The sequence below is a fragment of the Leguminivora glycinivorella genome, chromosome 19 (assembly GCF_023078275.1).
Source record: "Leguminivora glycinivorella isolate SPB_JAAS2020 chromosome 19, LegGlyc_1.1, whole genome shotgun sequence".
NCBI classification, from domain to species: domain Eukaryota; kingdom Metazoa; phylum Arthropoda; class Insecta; order Lepidoptera; family Tortricidae; genus Leguminivora; species Leguminivora glycinivorella.
This window is the reverse complement of record NC_062989.1, coordinates 85,594-110,524: the sequence shown is the minus strand read 5'-3', so window position 1 is coordinate 110,524 and position 24,931 is coordinate 85,594. Positions and strand designations below refer to the sequence as shown.

Here is a 24,931-nt window from a genome sequence, read left to right as displayed (position 1 = left end):
CCAATACTTAAAAATGCCGTTTGTATTGTCTATTTCTATAGTACTTAATGCAGATTTTTCAAAAATATTGCATTAAATTTGACAAAACATTCCCAACACCAGTAAAACTGTAATCAAAACTACAACACTATCGAGGATACGAAATCAATTTACAGGCCCGCAATTAACCTGAGGGACCCTTGGAATTACCGAACGATTCGCCGATACCACCTCAATTATATCTATTGTTTAACTAACTATTGTTCGTATGCTAATATCTGATCGACGTCACACATACACGGTGGAATCGCCTTTTGGTTTAATTTTAGAATTTGCGACGTAGGGATGGGACTGATTTGGTTTTATCGAGTTTTTGCCGAATGATAAGTAAGTAATAGAGATATGATTTCGGAATATAATTTTTTTCATTTTTGTTTTATTCATCTTTGGTTTTTTTTTTTATTTTAACAATGGCAAGACTGAGATGATAAACTATGAACTCACACGAGTCACACGCATACACATACGAAATATTGAGAATGAAGGAACACATATTGGCCCTAATTTAAAAGACAATACAATACGCTTGATAAAACTAAAAAAAATATTTATTTAAATCAACCCATTGCCCAACATTGAGATAGCCTAATAAAATGTCAACCATATAATTAGCATTATGTCATATCATGGCTGTTACAGGAGTGTGTAGGTGTGTCTGTCTCTTCGTCTATTTGTTCTATCTTGCGACTCTACCCGACTATTGTTCCGTATGTTAATATCAGATCACTAATCGTTCTGTTACGACATTATTCAATTCAGATCTGTATCTATTTAATGCAGAATTATCTGTGGATGCAGCAGGAAATTACAAAATACAAAGGAAGTACGTATTTAAACATTGATTTGAATGGAACAATTAAAAAAACTTTAATCGTTAAAGATGGCTGTAGTATCATTACATTATCTTTTCTTATCACAATAGACAAAAATGTCGATAATTATTTCGATAAAATATACGTCAATCAAATCATCTTTATTAATATTATAAATAAATAATATACTACATGAATCTATTTATTGTTATGCTTGAACAAAAAGTACTAAAACTGCAAGTTTTACTAACAATGAAAACATTATTATTATAATTACATCTACCTCTATAAAACGTCAAATTAAACTCTCTATCAATATTTACTTTCACAATTTGACAGCAGCAGTGATGTACCGCGTATGTAAATCATCGATGTAATTCTCAATGCTAATCGATACGAAGATTGAATTCGCGCCCATTACGTCTGTCAAGTATAATTAACATGGCTGACACCGTGACAGCACTGCAATCAGAGTGCCACAGATCAAGAACCATTAGTATAGTGTCACCTATTGTATCTATTATTACTATTATGACTATGTGTGAGTAAAAACATGTTTATGCGGTTGTGTACACTACAATATAGAGTACAGTTTTTTTTAATAGCAGTCTAAATATATAAAAGAAGAAGCTGACTGACTGACTGACTGACTGACTGACATATCAACGCACAGCCGAAACCGCTGGTCCTATAGATTTCAAATTTGGCACGTAGGTTCCCTATATAGTATAGAGGAGCACTAAGAAAGGATTTTCCAAAATTCACCTCCTAAGGGGGTCAAATGGGGGTTCAAAGTTTGTATGGGGAAACAATATTAGTTTGACTAATTTATTCGAAACTTCACAGGAAGATTCCTTAAGACATATGACTGAATACGTGTTTCAGGTTTTTTGAAAATTTAACCCCTAAAAGGGTGAAAAGGGGGTGATAAAGTCAAAAAATCAATATGGGTATCGTTTTTATGGTTTATCGGGTCGCTGATCACGATAAATACAACGTTTTTAAAATCTAACGAGGCGGAAGTGAAATACCTTCTCCCCTGTTGTGGTGCAATGGGGTTTAAATATCAAAAAAATATATAAAAGAGGATATTGACTGACTGACCGACATATCAACGCACAGCCGAAACCGCTGGTCCTAGAGACGTCAAATTTGTCAAGTAGGTTTCTTATATAGTGTAGAGGAGCACTAAGAAATAATTTTCCAAAATTCACATCCTAAGGGGGTCAAATGGGGGTTCAAAGTTTGTATGGGGAAACAAGATTAGTTTGACTATTTTATTCGAAACTTCACAGGAAGATTCCTTAAGACATATGACTGACTACGTGTTTCAGGTTTTTTGAAAATTTAACCCCTAAAAGGGTGAAAAGGGGGTAATAAAGTCAAAAAATCAATATGGGTATCGTTTTTATGGTTTATCGGGTCGCTGATCACGATAAACACAACGTTTTTAAAATCTAACGAGGCGGAAGTGAAATACCTTCTCCCCTGTTGTGGTGCAATGGGGTTTAAATATATAAAAGAAGATATTGACTGACTGATTGACATATCAACACACAGCCGAAACTGTTGGTCCGAAATTTGGCACATAGGTTCCTTATATGGCGTAGAGGAGCACTAAGAAAGGATTTTTCAAAATTCTCCTCTTAAAAGGGTGAAATGGGGGTTCAAAGTTTGTATGGGGAAACAAGATTAGTTTGACTATTTTATTCGAAACTTCACAGGAGGATTTCTAAAGAAATTTGACCCCTAAAGGGGTGCAAAGGGGGTAAAGTCAAAAGCACAATATGAGTATCGTTTTTATGGTTTATCGGGTCGCTGATCACGATAAATACAACGATTTTAAAATTTAATGAGGTGGAAAAGAAATTTTCTCCCCTGTTGTTGTGCAATGAGGTTAAAATATCCAAAATAGCCATAAGTATAGCTTTAGTTTTTATCTTTACTTCTGGTTCAAGAGATTTTTTGGAAATTAACACGGAAGTTCCTTAGAGGAGCACTAAGAAAGGATTTTTTATAGTTCACCTCCTAGCATGATAATTTGACAGGGGCAAGGACAGGGACAGGAACGGGACGGGGACGGGGACGGGGACGGGGACGGGGACGGGGACGGGGACGGGGACGGGGACGGGGACGGGGACGGGGACGGGGACGGGGACGGGGACGGGGACGGGGACGGGGACGGGGACGGGGACGGGGACGGGGACGGGGACGGGGACGGGGACGGGGACGGGGACAGGGACGGGGACGGGGACAGGGACAGGGACAGGGACGGAACGGGATAGGGTTAGGGATAGGGATGGGGATAGGGATAGAAATAGGGGACGGGGACGGGGATAAAATGCAGGTGGCTCAGTGGGAAGGTATTAGTAAGTAGGCATCGGCGAGTATCCTGCATCCGTAATAACTATTACATTCAATGTGCTGTAAGAAGATCGTTGTTTGCTTGCCTTTTATATGTTTACGTTTGCAATAAGTATAAGCAAAATGGAAAAAATTGTAAGCGATAATGCAAGGAAGTACTTTCTACCCTACCGACCATAGCGTCGAGATACTGGCTATGTGGGTTGTATGAAGTTTCCCCAGTATAAATATTTAAATAGGTAAAATACATACATATTCGTACCTACTACCTACGCTGTGGTCGCTTTGTAACAATTCTACAATCATTGCAAGAATTTATTTTAAAGCAATAGTAATATGTGTAAGGTACAGTCAGCCAAAACCGGACCGTACAGCAAATAGATCAGTTACAATGGCCCTCCAGTCGAGATATGCCCCGCTTTACCTTAATCGAAATAATCGCGGACATCTGTACCGACAAAGGAACCTACGGATCCAAATGAAAATCTTATTTTTTGTAAACGTTTCAATAAGAATACTTTTATTACGCGGGCGAAGCCGCGGGTAAAAGCTAGTATTGTATATGAAATAAAACTATGGAAACGGATTAAATCGCGTATAATGAATTTAAAATTCATCCCGACGTTTCGAACTCTTTACAGCGTTCGTGGTCAACGGGTGACTGAGGAAAAATTACAATGTGCAAAAGCTACCCACATACATGAAATATTAACGAACCATGACCACAAATAATATAGATTTTTAAGGCAGGTTCACACACTATTAATAAAGCTAGTTATACAATATTCAAAAAATTTACCATTACTATGTTAAAAAATAATTAATCAATTAATCTACACAAAATTGACAAAAACAAACTGCAAATGTCCAACACCATACAACACAAATGCCTCACAGCCTTCGTCGTGCTTGTTCCATTATCAGATGTACTACTGGATCCCAAGCCGGTGGTAAAGTAAAGCCATCTTCTCTATTAAAGTTTGGATATTTCTTGATCTCAATGGCCTCGCGCAACATTCTGGGTATATATCGCTTCTCCTTAGCAAGAACCAGAGGCTTGTCAAACTTTATAGCATGCGAGGCCATTGAGATCAAGAAATATCCAAACTTTAATATAGAAGATGGCTTTACTTTACCACCGGCTTGGGATCCAGTAGTACATCTGATAATGGAACAAGCACGACGAAGGCTGTGAGGCATTTGTGTTGTATGGTGTTGGACATTTGCAGTTTGTTTTTGTCAATTTTGTGTAGATTAATTGGTTAATTATTTTTTAACATAGTAATGGTAAATTTTTTGAATATTGTATAACTAGCTTTATTAATAGTGTGTGAACCTGCCTTAAAAATCTATATTATTTGTGGTCATGGTTCGTTAATATTTCATGTATGTGGGTAGCTTTTGCACATTGTTATTTTTCCTCAGTCACCCGTTGACCACGAACGCTGTAAAGAGTTCGAAACGTCGGGATGAATTTTAAATTCATTATACGCGATTTAATCCGTTTCCATAGTTTTATTTCATGAGTAACTATCGGGGTAACCGAAGACAATATTAAGCAGTATTGTATAGTTACACAACTGCAATATATTGGTTTTTGTATGAAGATAAGTTACTTCTAGACATACAGAAATATACCCAACTTCTCACTGGAAAGAGAAGCAAAATTCAAATTTTCTTCTGAAGTCAGTTATTAGCGCTAAACTTGGAGATTTTTGGGACAGATTTAGAACAGCGCGCCAAGCGAAACGTTTTAGAAATACATCTTATAGGTATAAATAAATAACGTTAAAATGAAATTGAAACTAAGAGCCCAACACTAGCTTCTCAATAGTAAACAAAACACAACCGCATTCAAATTATTCGAAATTCAAACCGCCAACGTCAAATTCCAAATTCAAAACGATTCCGATATTGCCCGAGTAAAATATGAACAATAGGGATTAAAAGCGGAATAAATATTCATTCAGGCGAGATGCGCGCGCAGATAGTTCGTTTGAATGGCTGAAGATAGTATTGTACTGGCCACTAAGAAAATAGAGAAACAATTTTCCGAAACTCTATATTAATCCACCAATTCGAACAAATTTAAACTGTATCGTCAATGAACAAATTTTAAATTAAGAATGCTCTATACTGGCAGGTAAGAGGATTTGAAAATAATCGATTCGAATGTTGATTAAAAACATTCCGTTTTTGAATTTACATATACCGTGCCACGAATTTGCTATCAATACGAATTGTATGGTCGGTTTTATTTATAAATTAATAATTATTAAAATTATGTAGACGACTGCATTTATTGTTTTCCTTTGTACATTGCCGTGCTTGAAATCGACGTTTTTACTACCGGATATAAATATAATTGTTTTAATAAAATAAATGACATGAATAAACTGAATGAGTAAAATAAAATTAATTGAAATGATTGAACGGTTGATTACTTTTACTACTTGAAAATTACTAGTTGCAATGCAGCTCATTTTCTTACAGTTCCATGTACTTTATTTCATAGTATCAAGAACTATAAAAGCACATTTTTATATATTAAAGAACAGTTTAATTTACAATTAAAACATTTCTATTACAACTAAATAATACAGTTTTACAAGTTCTGTGAAATTTAGAATCCTTAATAATAAAACTTTATATAGGTTTATTCCAAAACCAATAGTCATAAATGGACCTCAAGCCACCCATCTCGAACTTTAAAACCCTATTTAACAGCCTCCTTTAAATAAACTAGTAAAAAAAAGACGTATTTTAATATTAAAATTATCTCACTTAAGTCCTTTATAAAATAAATGAGCCGAGCTTATAAAACTAACAATTACAGCCTATAAAACGACTCGATTGAAATCGCGAACATTTATTTCTTATAATCGATGCAATCGGCAGGTGATTTTGATTTTAGAATGTAATTCAAATAATAGCCGTTAATACGTTCCGATTTTAAAGCTTCGCGAATTTCTTCTTCTTCGGTTGTATTTTAATTATGAAATAATATTTACAAAATTATTCACAATAGACATACGTAAAACATACACAGGTAAGTTTTATTTGATTCTAGGAATGGACAAATGGAATCTATCCGCCATCTTAAAAAACCAAGCGTATCATCCCACGGGCCCCACGGCTAGGAATGATTCATGAAATGATTGCAGAAGTCGCTACGATATAAAATAATCGATATATAATCAACACGCTAGATTGAGTCGATTCCCACCACCGTAACAACCGTCGATGATCGTCCGATTGTGAAAAATATCATTAAAATAACATTAGCGGCATTCAAATGGCCGGTCCATGACCACAATCGATTCATTTTAAAATTAAAACAAATTATCGAGTCGGCTTAAAGCTACTCGCGATACGCGATTCGAAATTTGAATTTGTTTAACGATCCGGCTAGACGATCGATAGATACACGCCTACCGTCCGGTGGGAGGGGCGCAAATCGAATTAGTGAGCATCGATTATCGTTCGACAAAAAACCCGATTAGCCCCGAAAATCGACAGCCGAAAAAAGCTAATGGCGGTTTTTGTTCCAAATTCAAATCTTCGAATTCGTAATTTCGACCGCAAGGCGTTCAAATCATTTGTCAGTGACAATTTTTTGGCTGCAATCGATTTTTAAATACAGGCTACGTTTTTGCTTGGCGTCTGGTAAATTCTTCGTTTGAAGTGAAGGCGGCTTTTTGCATTCGAAGATAATTGCTTACCGATTCTTCTAGAATCAGTATTTTTGGTTTATTTCCATCCTACCTACAGGCCGACTGTTTACTGTATACTATTTTTTGTTTTTACGTTTTCAAAAAGGTCTTTTCGTCGTACTGTTTACTACAAAACAACAAGACCATGCTTTCTTTATTTTACTTACCTACCACAAATCTTAAATAATAGATGAAAAAAATTTCATAGCGCAATGCAAAGTAGTTTAGCGCCATCTAGTCCATCTACCAGCTATTATTAAGAACTACACCATCAAAAATTCGTCCTTGCGTCTATCCGACCTGACACCGGCCTGGGAAAGCACGCGACTTTTTGCCAAAAATGGGACACATTCTTTTGTATAAAAGCTATGGGAACTTTTAAAAACTGAAGATGAACTTAGTAAAACCAAAATAGCTAAGTCTATACACTTATAGTAACTGTGTGGTGTTAGGGATCTCAATTATTTTGGTCAAATATGCGTTTTTATTTCGTTATAGCGTTTGAAATAATACGTAACCAAGGCTATGGGAACCGATCACATTCCGGGACTTAGAGAAATTTGGTTACTTTCGCAGACTCTTATCTGCCACCATAATGTTATTGGAAATCCTACCTTCAAATTAATATATTATGTTTACATTACAATAACAGTTGTAGTAAGATTTGTTTTTAAAACATCGAATGAATATCGGGCAGCGGTATATCGCGATTGATTTTTAATTTTCTGAATAGTTTGCAATTAACGCTCTATTCTATTTTTAAATGTAAATCTTTGAAACTCCTCAATACTTTAAGTCGAATACTTTTAATAACCTTTTAATACCTTTTAGACGGACAGGGTCATACTTAAGGGTTTTTTTTTTACTTTTTTGGTACGCAACCCCAAAAGTCATTATTGTACATCGACAAAAGAGGATCAAAACAATATGTCGCGATACCAGTAACAACGAATAGTGATGATTCTGATGATTTCATAACAATGTTGGTCATTTCCTCTAGACCTAAAGCCCTATGAAGAAACACCTCAAAATAGATCTATGAATGTGTGCCTCTAAAGTGCTAAACACATTTCCTCAAAAATAAATCAATACTCCTTCCAGAACAATCGTGACCAACTAATGTTCTACAAGGCTCGACATTAAGTTCAAATAAAATTCCAAATTCAAAACGCCTTAACCGACCATCACCTTTTGGCGGTTACGACATTTCAAAAAGAGAACGAACTGAAGCGTGTCGTTACGGCTTAACGCAATCGACGCTTAACGATAATCGACGAAACAATCGATTAAAGCCTTTACGAGTTGTGGTTTTTTGAGTCGATATGTTAAATCGATTTTTAAGCTCTTTTATAATTATATTAATGCGCTTTATGGTGTATTGACCCTCATTAGGGTGCACTTTTAATATGTTAGGCAATACTCTATAAGTTTTAGCATGAAAATCATATTAAGCACGCAGAACTAGCTTATAAAAAGTTAACATTCGAAATTTAAACTTCTTTTTACACATACAAACTTAAATAGTCCAACTAGCATCTCTTATAGGAATTTTTAATATTCCACTCAGCTCATGTAAGAAAATGAGCTTCTTCGTGTTAATGAGTAATTTCACAGTTCTTAAGTGACGCTAATAATGTAAAATGTTCTATTAGACTTAGCTGATTCGCTGAGCTTTTCTAGGTTTAAAAAGGCGTTCGTTTTAAGTAATTTTAAACTTACAACGTTCGAGTTTGTTGATCAACCTTAGGCATAACATAACAGACGATATTAAAGATAAACATTTACTATATAGTTTTTAATTTGCGTATTTTTAACAGCCAATTGATGTTAATTAGGTATACATCATTTTCTATACAGAATATGTACATATATAATATACTTATATATTTATATTTATTTATTACATATTTCCAAACTGATGATGAATGATGTGAAACGTACACCGTATTAAAAATAACATTTATACTTTTTTAAAGTAATCTATTCTATACCTCCGGCGTAACGTTTAAAAATAGAACTCGATGTTTTTCCAGTCACGCAAACTATCGATACTAAAGTTAATGATGATCGATGACTGCACTATCGAATGGTCTTACTTTTATATAAGTGTCTTAAAAGGTCGCATTTATTATCTATAAGACTAAGAAGCACGCTATTTTATTATAAATATACAAAGGTTATTAACCATTTAATATAAAATATTAATTAAATCAAAATCAGATCAATCAACTGCAATGGTTGCAATACATATATTGTATGCGTAAAATACACAAAAAATTACACAATAAACGAAGACAAAATTAAACGTGTAGGGTTAAACCAAATTAAACATAATGAAAAATATAACTGTCAAATGCGGACAGTGAACATACAAACACATTTAATCTAATATAACTCATACCTATTGTGAGAAGAGTTGCAACACGACGAGGAAAATTTTCACAAGAAAGAAATGTGATAAAAATTGTACCTACAATGGAATCGAGTTGTAAAATTAGACCAATAGGCTTGTGTCGTTCACGAACTATGAACTGTTAGGAATAAAATCCCATCAATGACCGAAATGAACTGAATCTTTCCGTGGTCTGTGAATCGGTCTTTGCTCATTTAGTTCAGTATAGGATCGGCGAGCGCGAGCGGTTTGGATCGAGAACGAATGTGTGACTGCGCCGACCGAGAGCGAGAGCTACTTAGCAGAGCAACAAAAAAGTCAAGTTTTCATATTTAACTTCGGTTACTTACAACCTTTCGGCCCGGAAAGTTTCTATCTGTAGACTATTCGTATCATTTTGACACTATTCGGTCCCATTCGTTCTGATCTTTCTGACCACAGTGGTCGCTGGTCTGGCTGAACTAAATGAGCAAAAGACCTAAAAGAGCGAACTAGTTCGTGGGAGCGATTGAACGAGATCGGAGCGCTCCGATCAACGAACGAAACGGCACAAGCCTTAGACCAAGCAACTTTGCATTGACAAGAGTGTCAATGTTTTATAACTGCCACGAAAGTCAGAATATGTAATAGATGGACGAATATTAAAATCAGATTCAACCATCTTTTTAAAAGAAAAACGTTCTAAATTCGAAAAATGAATCACAATTAAATTAAAATTCCAAGTTTGAATTCAAATATCGAAGAAACAGATAAGAGCGCCGCAATTTCTCAAATTCGAATTTGGTATGCTTATGCGACGCGACGCAACAGAAGTAACCGATTAATCGATTGACGTTTATTAATAATCGATACGCGACGATTAATCGATTGATGACGGTAATGGCGACTGAGATTTACGATAATTTTACGTTAATGTTAGTTCAGAATTGATGGTAGGTGTTAGGTTTAAAATAACTTGCTTGAATTTATGTCGAACGCGTTGGACGTTCGGTCTTCTTGCTTTTAGATATCAAGTTTGATACTCTTTTTAATGAGTTAAAATAAATAAATAAAATAAAAATATTTTTTATAGATTTGCAGTATACCTATTCTTGACGGAAATAAGTAAAATTGATATCTTGCTAATTACCTGAAATTTCCGTGACTTTTTCCAATATCCTTTCCTGAAATTTTGCACTTTGAACAACACATAATAATTATGTACCATTATAATTTTCTAAATAATTATTTTCTATCAAACATACATGTCTGCACACAGGTTGTTTCACCTGTTGAACTCAAATTGACCCACAGGCCCTTATTCCCAAAGCGCTCGACATCCACATTAGTGGCGATGCGTATCTCGCTAACAATGGCGCTCCCACAGTTGCTGAAAGCGATCAGTGTTGCCACTTGTTGGTAGATTGCTTTGCAATATTGCATTTTTTTTTTATTCGAATCGGTTTTCAAAATCGGTTCACCTATGGGATTCGGATACGTAAATAAGAAATACAAATGCCAAGCTCAATTTAAATGCATAAGTACAGATTTTTTATTCTATATTGATTAATTAATGGTAGACAACAGGCGGTCTTATCAATAGAGAGCAATCTCTTCCAGACAATCTAAAAACAATCCTTTGTAAATTCGAACCAAGAATCGCTAGGTCAAATTTCTAAACGATAATGATGTCGTTTATATGACAGTCCTCAATTTGTTCTCTGCAAATAAGCGAATGTTAACTTAGACACTAAATATAAATAAAAATAATAAAATACCAAAGAAATATCTTCAATGTAAAAAGTTTTCACGTAAATCTGAGATGACCGTGACACGTGTTTGATATTAGGAAAACGTCTCTCATAATAATAGACTTGCAAATTTTCATGTTCACATTTTGACGGCTTCATAAAATTGTACAGTTTATAAATAAACGCATTCTTTTCAAAATAACTCGCTATTTCGAATCCGATCGTTTTCTACACTGGCGCCATTTTATGTATTTTTCGCGCACTTTATTTGAAATTGGGGTAAATAAACGAACTATGACGCCAATCTTTCAAATTTCGAGTATTACCGCTTTCTTAGTGTTTTATTCTCATTTTAAGCGCAGAATTTTATAGTTTCATATAATTTTATCACATAAATAACGATAATATAAGCCCATATCATACACATATAAGCCCATATCTAAATACTAACAAACTTTTAAACATGAATAGTCGACGTACACTACATTTTGCTACGCTCCTCTTTGGTATATGCAATAGTAAAAAACCGGTGTATTTATTCGAGAAATTGAACATTAACATACATATTAGACGTGGTATCAGACTGTTATGCCCAAGGCACAGAACCGCAGCATTTCGTGGTAGCTTTCGTTACGCTGCCACAAAGTGCTGGAATAATCTTCCACCACCAATTCGAGAGAGTAAAACTATTGGTTCCTTTAAATCAAAACTGAAAGCGTTCCTAATGGACCAACAAAAGTTTGCTGCATGAAATTTTAAACGTAGTAAAAGCCTTCTGCTCTGTATTGTTTTTCCGGACTCAATTCACGCATTGCCTATTATGTATTCTTGTATTTTGTAGTTATTTACTAACCAAATAAGACATAGTATATATTTATAATATTATTTATTTACGTCGTCAGTGCCGTTCAGTGTGCTGTCCCGCAAACCCCGCTGGCTCCACAGAAAACCAGCGCCGTTGACCACGCTAGCCGTGTCATCTGCAATGCTGAGTGGAGACCATTTTAGGCCTCACATCGTTATTACTACTTTTTACCTTGTGCAACTTTTTGTCCTATTTTATCTATTGATGTTTGATGTGTTTTCTCCTACTTTATTAATTGATTTGTACTTACTGATGTGTTGCCTGAATAAATGAGTTCTATTCTATTCTATTCTATTCTATTCTATTCTATAATATGTATCTTCAAAACACAAATACTGTTGATTGAGCTCTGTCGAGGTTTCACCCAGTGTCTACGGCTTGGCAAAAAAAAAGTAGAAATGAATGTATTTATTGCAACACTTTTGTCATACAAAAGTGACTTGAGTTGCCCTATGCAAAACGGTTTACATGGACGGTGCCGCCCTTATTATTTTCTACTGGTGGCAAATAGTTATACGGTCCGCCTGATGGAAAGCGGTCACCGTAACCTATGGACGCCTGCAACTCAAGGGGTGTCACATGCGCGTTGTCGACTACTCCTTTTTTGAAGAACCCCATACTGTAGTTTATATGGAATACCTCGGCAGGGAGCTCATTCCACAGCCGGAGCGTCCGTGGTAGGAAATTCCTCTGAAACCGCACGGTGCGCGACCAATTAGGTTGCAAGGTAGGTAGGTAGTATTTAGGACCATTTAGGTATTGATAAAAAACCCGAAAAATTCTTCCAAAAAAGGTGTGTCCATAGTCTACAGATTTTATACCATCCATATGCTTACTTACCTTCGTATAAAAATTGCAATCATAAATAACTGACTCAGTCACGAATTCGCCAACCCTATGCATCGATAGAGATCACTCAAACATGTTGAATGACATTTTCCTTATAGAATTGCCACCGACATTTGCCAACTTTAATTTACCGTCATTTACAAACCCTTTTGCTTTTATTACAAGGGCTTAAGTTTGAATTTCGAAGGAGTTTTAATTTGTCAAAGGTTTAGTAGTTTGGTGTTTAGTACAATGTTTAGATCGCTCTCACAGTTCGGAAACATGCATGTTCTTTGCATTATTCTGAACAATGATTCAAGAGGCCAGTCTTAACTTCTTAGAAACCAATATAAATGTTTCTGGCTTGAAACCAATTTGCTGTCTTTACTAAGTATGGCTAAAGTGTCAAAACATATTTTTCAATAGCACCATCCACTTTTTGCGCACTTTGCGCACTCTACAGTGCGGACTGTAGAGTGCGCAAAGTGATTCATTCCTTGTCAGGTTGAAAGCCCATTTATAATAATAATTAAAAAAAAAAGTGTCGAAACTTCAGAGGGCCATCTGTACTGAAAAACACGGTACGATACACGTGCGAAAATCAAATTCGTAACTTGTGTCGATTTAAAACTAAAACACTCCTTGCGATTTGAACTTCCTCTTTTCCGCACTTGTATCGTAATGTGCCAAATTTTCTGTCATTTTTGAGGGAAAAAAAACCGATAAAGATACTTCGATGTACATTGTTCTGGTAGACAATCTGATCACGTGTAGTGTAGTCGTTACAGATGTTTTAGTGGCGAGTAGTCGACTCGTAGTGCCATTCGGAACACATCTGAACTTTGTCATCGTTTTGAAAATACACCCCACGGGACTTTCGCAAGGAATACGTCATTCGAGCTCGTGACGCAGATATTAGCACAATTACGTATGCATTGTCTGAAACGCTGGGAAATTACGAATTATCTTGGTATTTCGAGCTTTAGGTCAACGGTGAAACGTACGTCGACATATAATTTAAGTAGGTTCAGTCTCCATCAAATATGTTGTATCCCAATCAATGGAGGTGTGCTGGCAACACTCAGTTGCTGTCAACATGGCACCAAGCGAATGAGGTCGGATAATGCCGTACGGAGAAATAGTGGTTTTATTTATTACTAGCTTTTGCCCGCGGCTTCGCTCGCGTTAGAATGAGACAAAAAGTAGCATATGTCACTCCCTATCCCTTCAACTATCTCCACTTAAAAAATCACGACAATTCGTTACTCCGTTTTGCCGTGAAGGACGGACAAACAAACAGACACACACTTTCCCATTTATAATATTAGTATGGATATGGAAAAATGAGTAGTAGGCATAGCTCTGCCGTCCTATCACTAGAACCCCTCTAAGCTGCATATTACCAGTTTTCATTTGGATAAATATTCTTAAATAGGAAAGAATTCCCCATCGACTGGTCTTGGAATCATATTTTTATCATTTTTAGTTACCGAGATACAGAGTCGACATACCTCGCTATGTGCACTATTTTATAACCCTTTTCAATAGTATAAAACCGCAAACCCACATTTGTCTTCTATAACTTATATTAAAGCGCTTAGCAGTTGTTTATCTTCATAGTTTTATCACACGATACATAACTATAACAACGTTACTTGACATAAGCTTCATAAATTCCCATTAAAGCCGTTTAATTGCGTTATTACATTTTATAACATTTACTTTTTTAAATAAAATACTACGCTTAAACACGGCTAAAGTCCTTTAACCGTGTATTTAAAGACTTTCATTGTAATTTCGGTTACAAATACATCACTAAAACCTAGTTACTGCGCTTTACGGTGAATTTATTACTAAAAAATATTCATAATGCCACACTGAAACAGGACAAACCAGCAAAGCTACGCTAAAACCCCGCTAGTTGTAAAAGTATACCTTCCAAAGTTATTGCGCCAGTCCGACAGTCGGCCGAGCGGCTCGCGCGCAGAAGGTTGTGCGAAGGCTGTAGTGACCGGTGAATGAACATTTTCTCCTTAAAATGTTAAGAAACCGAAGACCAGGTAAGTGTTAAATATCTTTCTTTTAAGGTTTTTTCAAGCACAACTTGCGTTTTGCTAACGTATTATCACACGTTTGCCGCGACAAGTAAATACCTAACTCATAAGTTATTCGATCAAGAGCCCAGTTAAAACTATTGTGTACAAATAAAGCGTAAACAAAAAAGTCAAGAAATTACATTGTACCATCCTATTGCTATGTAGGCATTGCCATAGCCACATACATTTTGTAAGCATTTATTTACCTTACAATGTTTTAGTACCTATGTAGGTATGGATTACTTGCGCAACATTATATTACCGTCAAGCTGATTTAATAATGCAGTCAAAAATCAAATTAATTAATGTTATTTCTTTTAGGCTTGTTACGAACTTCAGGATACAAACGATAACAGAGATCTGCGAATAAAATGAATACCGAAAAACCGACCACAAGTCATCACACCAGCAGTAAGTTTAATAAATGTAGAACAGAAGGGGATTGCTCAACTCGATCTTTACCAAGGAACATTCTATCGTTGTGTATTGTTTCAAGAAGTTTTGAGATTGATACCTCAGAATTCTTTGCCTAACTTAGCCACGTCGAACGTTTCTGCTTTAATTTTCAATGCTGACGAAAATACATCAATTTAAAACTCCCTTTTACTGGTCCAAGCTAAAACCGTTGCTGACGATCATCGAATTTGGGTTTATCCTTCGTTGTAACAAAATCGAACAACGTTTACTTCTTTAATCATTCGTAAAATGCTTCTCATCTTGATATAAGGAAAGAAGGTTTTTGACTATTCCGTCGCAGACGCATTGAAACTACAAGTGATGACTCGAAAGAAGAAGAACTCTATACCTAGCATGTAAATATTGTAAAATGACAACATATGTATCATCCAAAATGAAGCTTTATCTTGATTTATCCGCTCCAATTCATACAAACAACAGAGAAACAGACTTAAATTTAACCTAGTTAATACAATTTTAAGCAATGATGCACCTGATTTTACCAGAAATTGTTAACAAAGATCTCTATATTGATTCTAGTTTAAAGAAAAAAAAAGATGTATGATATATAAGTATTCTGCTGTACCAATTCATTCAGACCCTTCAAATCCAGAAGTTTTACATACAGAAAAGGAGGACAGACCTACACATAAGTACATATAACCATTTATCGATGTAGAACCACCGTCGATATAGAGCACTACACTCGTAATATTAATATTAATAATACAACTGTCGAAAACCAAACGCACAAAAAAAGAAAAATAAATTTTAAGAAGAACGGAATCAAGCGGAAAGAGAGAAAATTATTATGTCAAACAATCCTAAATGTATTTTGAATTTTTGAAGTCTATAAAATAAATAAAGATTGCTATTTTCACTTGCTTGGCGAATAATAAATGAAATCCGTGTTTCTTTTTGTAAGAACTGCCAATGTCAACCGTTTTTAACCTTATATAACTCGGTAATAAAAACATTATTTTAATAGTGTATTATAGTAATAATACGAATAACTTTGGATATCCAAGAGCGACACCTTTCGCCGTGTCGTTATAGCAAATTGATTTGTTGCAATGTTGAAAGCGAATTTTATTGTTTCATATTAATGTTATGTTAGTTTTCACTAATGTTAGAATATTATATTAAGTTTAAAATATGTTAATTTGTAACATAACTTATAACGAGGTTTTTTATGCATGCAAATAAATGGTTACAATATCATACAGTTGTCTTTTATTCATTTAACAAATTGAATTGCTCCTGAAACTTAGTGCAGGTACTGCAGGTAAACGGGACATTGCTAAAATGATAAACTCCTTTTAAAAAGAATGACAATGCTAAAACCTAGTAATCGTCGCTGGTTTGTCATATAGCGGGCTTTTAGATTAGGAATGCATACAAATTATTTCGATGTTAGTAGTCATTGCATAGCTTAAAAACGGTTACAGCATTTTTTTAGAGCATATACGATAGTATAAAATTGTTTAGTGTCTTTGCGGTTATTAAGCTATGTTTTTAGATTATTATGCAATGCTCAGTTACGATTACTATAAACACGTAAATATTTACTTTGCCGTTATTAAGCCATGTTTTATGTATTATTCAATCCTAAAAAACGGCTAAAGTATACTTAACCGTGTTTTAACAGTAAAATCATACATATTTTAGGAATTATTTGCATAACTTAAACACAAAATGGCGAATTTCTAATAAATTAAACAATATTTAATTAAATTGATTTTAAATAATGTTAGCGTGAATTTAGTTTTAATTTAAGAATAAAAGAAATCTGGACTAAATCGACACATTTCCTAGAGATATGGGTTTTTATGTTTTTTGCCCATATCTCAAAACTATCATTTGTGGGTTAGATGGGTTTTAGTGATAGGACGGCAGAGCTTTGTAGGAGGTAGGGCATAGCGAATGATATTCCGCTTTGTGTGGTAGGGTACAGCATAGCGGATATCATCTCGCTCGAATCTAGAGCAGAGCCCAACTGGGGTAGTACCTCCGCCTTACAGAAGACCGCAGCCAAATAACACTAGACCCTACTCATTAGTGTTGTGTTCCTGCCGGTGAGTAAGGCTACCAGAGCTCAACGAGGGTGCGGTGTGCTGATGACGGGAGGACTTACGGAACTGACTTATTCCGTCTATTCTCCTTTGAGTCGTCGGCAACCCGAACCCTCCTTGGAACTTGTGCACTCCTTTTTACTGTGTATTTAACACAGCAAAGGGGAATGTACAAGTTTCTACTGGGGTGGCAACGCGCATGTCTCTTTGAGTTGCAGGCGTCCATAGGTTACGGTGACCTCTTTCCATCAGGCGGGCCGTACGCTTGTTTGCCACCGACGTAGTATAAAAAAAAGTGAGGATACCGTTTGCGCAGTCACAGCGTTGGCATCTTGTCTACGCCAACGATTGGCACCTTGTCTACGCAACCAGATGTCCTTAAGCTACAGGATTGAAGAGATTGTAGTACAATAATTTCCTTTGATGAACTAATTCTCTTGATGAGTTAATGCCCCCTCGATGTGACGCGTCAGGATTTGTACCCGCGACCCGTCGGTCAGTTTGATAAACTATTACTTAATTGTGATTATTTATAGCTACATATTATTCCATTTATATATTCTTTTACTAGACTGTATTTAGTAGCTTAATATTTATTTGCAATAGAAGTACCTAGATTACAAAATACTACTTATCTAAATACTATTTGTGATCTTAAATGTGCAATATTCAAGAAATCGGTCTTTTTCTTCATTATTTCCTAGTACCAATGGTCACGGTTTTGGTATCACTAGTTGGCATCAGTTGACCTAAAGCTCAATTTCTTTTGGATTTCCTTAAGTTTATTAAATTAAATAATTCGTACGTGACTTTTTCAGATATTTGAAGCATCTTTTTCATAGAAAATTGACTCAATATGCTATAGATTACTTTTTGATAGCTTCCACGCATTGCCACTATGAGACACCCACATCTTTTATATGGCACATTGCGATTGCCTCATAGTCTCCACGGAATCCGAAGATAAAAGAAATTGTCTATGGTCGTCCGCCATTTTCCAATTTCTCAACCGAAATCATTAACTGACAAACATCGTAAAGCGAACGGAATGGTCGCATTCTTCTAAATTTAAAACTTCGATATTGTTATAATCGCTTTAAAAATGCAGGCGACTCAAATTCAAATAAAGAACTAATTTAATAATCGTCTATTATTATATATATTCATAATATATCAAGAGATCATAGTTATGCTGGTTTTCTTTTAGTATTAAAGATACCAAAGCTCGGTGGGCGATGAGAATGAAAACAACAGGCGACATATTTTTAAAGTTCGAACGGTGACACTTAAACTAATCGCTGTTTTCGATTCTAGCCGTGTAGTTCTGAAGACGTTCTAAATTTGAAATGTTTTCGATTTTCGAACGGCTGCCGTTGCGCGTCAATGCTGATGAAATCGGCTTATTAAACGGTTTTAAAAATGGAATGTCGATTTGTAAACATTAAACAATGTGGGAGTAGTATAGTCAAAATATAAGAACATTAATTGAGTAGGTACTAAATCCTAAGATAAGAATTGCGTGACAGAAGAATCGAAATCAGAAACGTGAGCTTTCGTTGTATTTTGCATAGCACGACATCTTACCATACAGATCAGATCACTAGTTACCTACCCCATCACATTTATCGCTCCTGTAGATATGACCAATAATCTTAAATATGCTTTTAAACTGTATATTTTTAGCGATAGACTATTTGACTTTGTAAACAAGTAAACACTTAAACACGTCCCCATTCTTCTCAAATCTGTGTCAAAAGTTGAAAAATTCGATGACAGGAAAAAAGAAGCAAACAGAACAGAATGCAACAGAAAAAGCGGGCCGTTGCAATAAATAGCCACCGTGTGTCTATCAACGAGTGAAATAAAATCGTATCAAAACATTCGAAAATTTAAAATAGAACAATTGGAATGTGTTCCAATCGGATCGTGTTCGAATTTTGAAATGCAAGTTTTTTAATAATGCCACTTTTATTTAGACTCGAGTAGAGATGTGCGTTGAGATGTTTTTAAATTTTGAAGTTATCGAATATTTTGGGAAACTTTACAAGAAACATAAGTCACATTAGTTCTGGACCAAAACTATCAGTATCAGGACGTACATTTTATTTCCATCTACAGTCTACGCAGTAACATCTTAAAATGAAACTTGCGTTCATTTATGAAAAAAATACATAAAAGACATTCCAATTGATCTATAAGTAGACCATTGAGACCAATATGCGTTATTTTTGTAAATTATGTAAAATTGTATGTATATAAAATTGTATGTACAAGAAAAGCTAGATAAAACATATCGAACACTTCAATCGGCAGCAAAGTATATTATGTAAAGCCCATAAAACTCTACTGAAGCATAAAACAATTGGATTTCAGAATTTCAAACGAAATAGCCATTTTTTTTACGTTCTACATGTCACATAATTAATTTGAGAACGAAAATACGTTGTTCCATTGACACTCACCCACTTGGCACGAGTCGGGCGGAAACCGTAGTAAACGAGTGTTGAAAACTGGGGAAATTGCCTAAACAATACCTCATTTTTTCTAAGATCTCTCTCGCTTTCTCTCTCACACAAACTCAACTCCAAGTTTTGCTTTCCTTCTGGCCATTGGTACAGGAACTCTTTTGTGACGTCTTTTCCACTTCATAAGGTGTTTGGCGTCCTGTTTTGAAAACAAGATCCGGAAACACTCAAGTGCGTATTTTAATAAATATTGCTTCATTTTATGTAGGTTCCTATTCGTATATGAACGGTCCCAAATTTCTAAAAACTCTGGCATGCAGCAGGCACACCAACATTCCATTTTTAAACAGCATAAAAGCAGTGACGTTTTCGAATCAATCGCATTCGATTTTCAAAGTTCACAAACCTTTGATCACCCCTTTATAGAAAGACTGCTGACAAAAAGACAAAACGCATAAATTAAAAACAATATCACGCACTGAAACCGTTCCAATTTTAAAATCTCAGCGATCCCCTCGTTCGATGTTCGATTTCGTTCGAAGTTCGAAAATAACCGCGACAGCTGAGCGACATCGGACCGTCTTTTATTACCTCCTTCGTGTTTATGAGCACTTTATGAGTTTTTATAGATTTTTTTTTCTCGGTTCTAACGAATGTCACTCGTTCTGATCGCTTTCCTATTTATACGCATCCGCACATTTCGTTTGATTTAACGGCGGTTTGTGCGATATATCGTTTTCTGCATTCCGATATGAGTATTTCAGCTTTATTGGTTCTGTTTCGTTTTTATTGCGACACATTTTCCTTTCGGTTTCCCCTCTAAATGAGAACTATACTAGTACATACTTTGTAAATTAAAATAATCATAGGTTCGTAATTGATTGCGTCTTTGTTAAATTGAGTTTTACGTACATTTTGCTGGCACAATACCAAAGTAACGTAAAATAACATTTTTAATACGCTGTACTCTTAAAAAAATGATATATATTATGAAATATAATGTTTATTTTATTGATTTCCTTGCACCTGATTAAAATATTGCTAACAACTCACACAAGTATATCACTTATTTTACGAGGCACTAAACATTAAAGATAGTTTTGTCAATACAATCATTAATAACGATAATAATAGTATAGCACTAAAATACACGATTTATGCTCCCTTCAGAATTTTCAGAATTAATTGATTAGGAAATGTTATCCGTTATTTTATAATTAGTGGACTTCAATATTTATAATCAGAATTGCATATTCTACGAATCATTAAGACTGAACATATGAGAAAAGAAAAGAATTTTCCAACATTGAAACTGAAAAAAAAAATACCTTGGAACCTGAGAAACTAAGAAACAATATGGGTAAGTGTTTGTCAGTAGCCTCCGCAGATATTATAAGATACATATATTAGGAACTAAAGAATGGTCAGATCACATTCAGATAATAATAAGTATTTTCTCGATGTATGTCAATTTGATTTAAATACCTACCAATGTAGATTTTAAAAGTTGCGTGTTGACTCTTAGAACAAATTAATTTATCGTCATAGAAAATAATGGCGGGGGGCGCCATAAGCCTTCGGTAATTGTGTCATATACTTAGAAAATTTCGACCCTTGCCACCGTGTCCGAATGGCCGAGGGGTTAGGCGTCCGACGCGATAACGGAGGACGCTGGTTCGAATCCAGCTTTGAACACTTGGAGACCTTGGTCACTTTTTTGTATATGACATTTATTTCAGTTTGCGTATTGACGTTTGTGAAACGTCGTCTTCAGTATTCATTGGAAATATATTCCTATAAATCTGATGACACTTATTATTGGATTTATTGGATTTAATAATTTTCCATCGGACCCAACAATGCGGGTGACATTAAACTTAATGCACCATTAATTTTACTTTACGGCATTTCAATTATTTTATATATCGTAAATGCACAATTGGATGAAGGTTACTTCATTAAATGCAGTTATTTTTATGATAAAAGTGAACATGCTCGTTCGTTTCTCATACCTTTCAGATTTCGAAGTAAAGATAGTAAAATAATTTGATTTATTTCTTGTCTGTAAAAGAAAACTGTATAGATTATTTTTCTGGAAAGTTCTTGTTATGATAATTAATCAAAAAAATGTTATCAAGTAGCTTTATTTGTTTATTTGTCTACAGTTTCATATTCCCTTTAGAATCTATTCAAAACGGTATTTTAATAACATATCGAGGTTTTAGTTTAGTAATGAAACTTTAAATATATCGATTTACCTAACAAGTAATAAAAAATAGTTTATGAGCACCCTTAGAAAATACATAAAAATATGACCAAAACTGACCACAATCCTTACGAACCGATGACATTCATAAAAAGATTTTATTCCTTAATAAATAACAATAAAAACTACATAAAATAGTTCCACTGATCAATAGCACTATCAACCTTTTTATAACCATTTTACGATTACCTAATGGGATACCAAAAAGCTTAATTTAACTTCATTAAGTGCCCAAAAAACAATAAAATTATATTTTATCGGTTTTCGTTTGAAACACCCGTGAGATAACCTTAATACTACATCAGGATCACGACAATCATTTCTCATTATTTTTTTACATTAAATCTCAGCCTTTTATTTTCATGAACAATAATCACAAATTTAACAAAACGGCTAAAAATGGCGTTGCTGTCATAATAAATCTATGTAAATCGTATGCAAAAATGTTTAGTTCCACTTTTTGCCGCACGTACGAATAAGTTTGTCCTTCATTCAAATCGATCCTTTCACACTTCGAACAAATGCGAGGGACGGTTGATTTCCGTTCTTAAATCAAAAAGTTTTCTTTTTCTTTTTTTTTTTCAAAGTTTGAATAGTGAGCGCGTAATGTGAAACCGAATCGTCGATAGATTCATTCGATAAGTGATCGTTTGGAATCGATATCGCTCATTTATTGATTTATTCAATCGCTTATTTAGAATTTTATAACCCAATTTTAGAACTCCAATTAACGATATCGAATTTAAATATCATAAATATTTGATAATACGTGTGACTGCTGGTTTTTCTACTACCTGCTAAACTGGTTACGAAAAATAAAATACTACGGTACCTACTGTAGAGTAATTGGGAGAAACATTTTTTTCAACAAACATTTTTCTTTTTGTTGTTTGTAGTCCAGCGAGCTTTTCAGCTTTTCACCTGACTTCCTAACATGAAAGCATCAATAGCCAAACAATTTGTTTTCTTTTTTCAAAATCAAAATGACAATCGGCATCGGGGCTAAAAAATCTAAAAGTTCGACAACACGGAGACAACTTTTTAAATTTCGAATTCAGAACAAAACATCGAACGAACTCGACGTAGAAATTAATTATTAATTTCAATACGTAACTATGCGAACCGCGTATCAAGAGTAGTCAACCATTCAACCTTAAGTATGGAGGTTTAAGGTAGAATACTGGCTGGTGATTTTAGTGAGATAGGAGTTTTTCAAGGTTGCCTGTCGGCTTGTTTCCATCGCTTCCCTTCAAACGCGCGCTTTTTTGTTTCCAGTCCGATGATGGCAAAGGCAATTTGTATCAATTGCACATTTTTCTCATTTATAATTTTACCGTCTGCTGCGAACGGGTGCATGGCGTGTTTTATCTTCGTCTTAACTTTTGCTTGTTTTAGTGATAACGATTTTTTTTAAATAAAATAAAGAAAAAAAATTCAGTCAGCTTTTGACACAATTGAGTAATCAGTAATTTGTACCAAATTACCAATTGTCTAACTACATCTATCATTAGAGTGAGCTCTGATCTATAAATCGGTAAATCATCAAAAAATGGTTTTACAAATTATATCTTACTACATTTAACTTAAAATTAATTAGAAAATAAATAGCAAATACATTACATAATTTTTTTTACAGCGTTGCTTTGGACGCGAGTCCTTTTAAGCCATCCCAAAAACAATACCATTAGGCGTTTTTCCGAAACACACGTGACGTCATAAAATGACAGGAGGAAGCGAAAACACTCCATTTAGATCGGTGTTTCAACTTCAAAAGAATCGGATAATAGTGTGAAAGGGAAACCAACGGTTTTTATTGACTCTGCGTGTGGTGCTACAGGGTGTTCAGAATACGTAACTGAAACATTAAGAATTTTAATTTGAGTACATAAAGGGATCTAATGATGTATTTAATTAATGTTAATTTGAGAAAGTGGCATTGGGCTTTATTTTTGCTAAATACACCCAATCTTGAATCTAATTAAGTACCAAACCACAAACTTAACCCCCTATGGAACCATAGAAGGCATTTTTAAATAAAACATGTTATATGTATAATTTAATCGTTTATTTATTAATTGGCTGCACGAGTAACCTATAAATTAAGGTGCTTTCCATATTAAGACATGAGATCCGTTTCCGTTTATACTAAAATTGCAATAAAATGACAATGACTAATAAATTGCTAAGATATACTTCTCAATCCTGCAATAACGCAAAGATATACTACTTATTTAAACTAAACCATTAAAACATAAATATCTCATTCTGAGTCGATATAACTAAGACACTTTGAAACCCAGACATTCCTCACCCATCAACTCGAACTTCCAAATTCCAAAATCGAAATTAATTGAATCAACCCTTTACAAAAAGCTTTTACTCGCCAACTTAGCACATCCTGTATCGGGGAGAGCGGGGAGCATTGTAAAATTTATTACCACCGACGGGTGTCAAAACTTGTCAATATATCGAGCACCCCACCCTCCCCTGCAATAAAGTAACGTGTCTTTGATCATCCGATAACTGACGAAAACTGAATTCAATTTCGAATTTGGAATCTTTTTCTTGACGGCCAGTGATTTTGTTTTTTGATAATAGAATTCGACGCATTGGCGATAACTTATTTGAATCTGAAACGTCTTTCTTAATCAATAGTGATCTAACTTAAATTTTTGCGATTTTAGTTTATATTTGTTACTTATATTTTTTTTTAGTTTCTTAATCACGCGATATTAAAATAAATTAGAAAGGATAGAGCACTATTAGTGAGTTATAAAGCAATAAAGCTTTGAACAATTAAAATATTCTTAATTTACTTTTAATTTGACATTCA

General features: G+C 34.7%; 1 protein-coding gene across 1 annotated transcript in view; it reads left to right on the top strand.

The window, feature by feature from the left end:
- The window catches only part of LOC125236403 (homeobox protein cut-like), a 106,011-nt gene that overhangs the window by 22,720 nt on the left and 58,360 nt on the right, over positions 1-24,931 (top strand). The window lies entirely within an intron of this gene.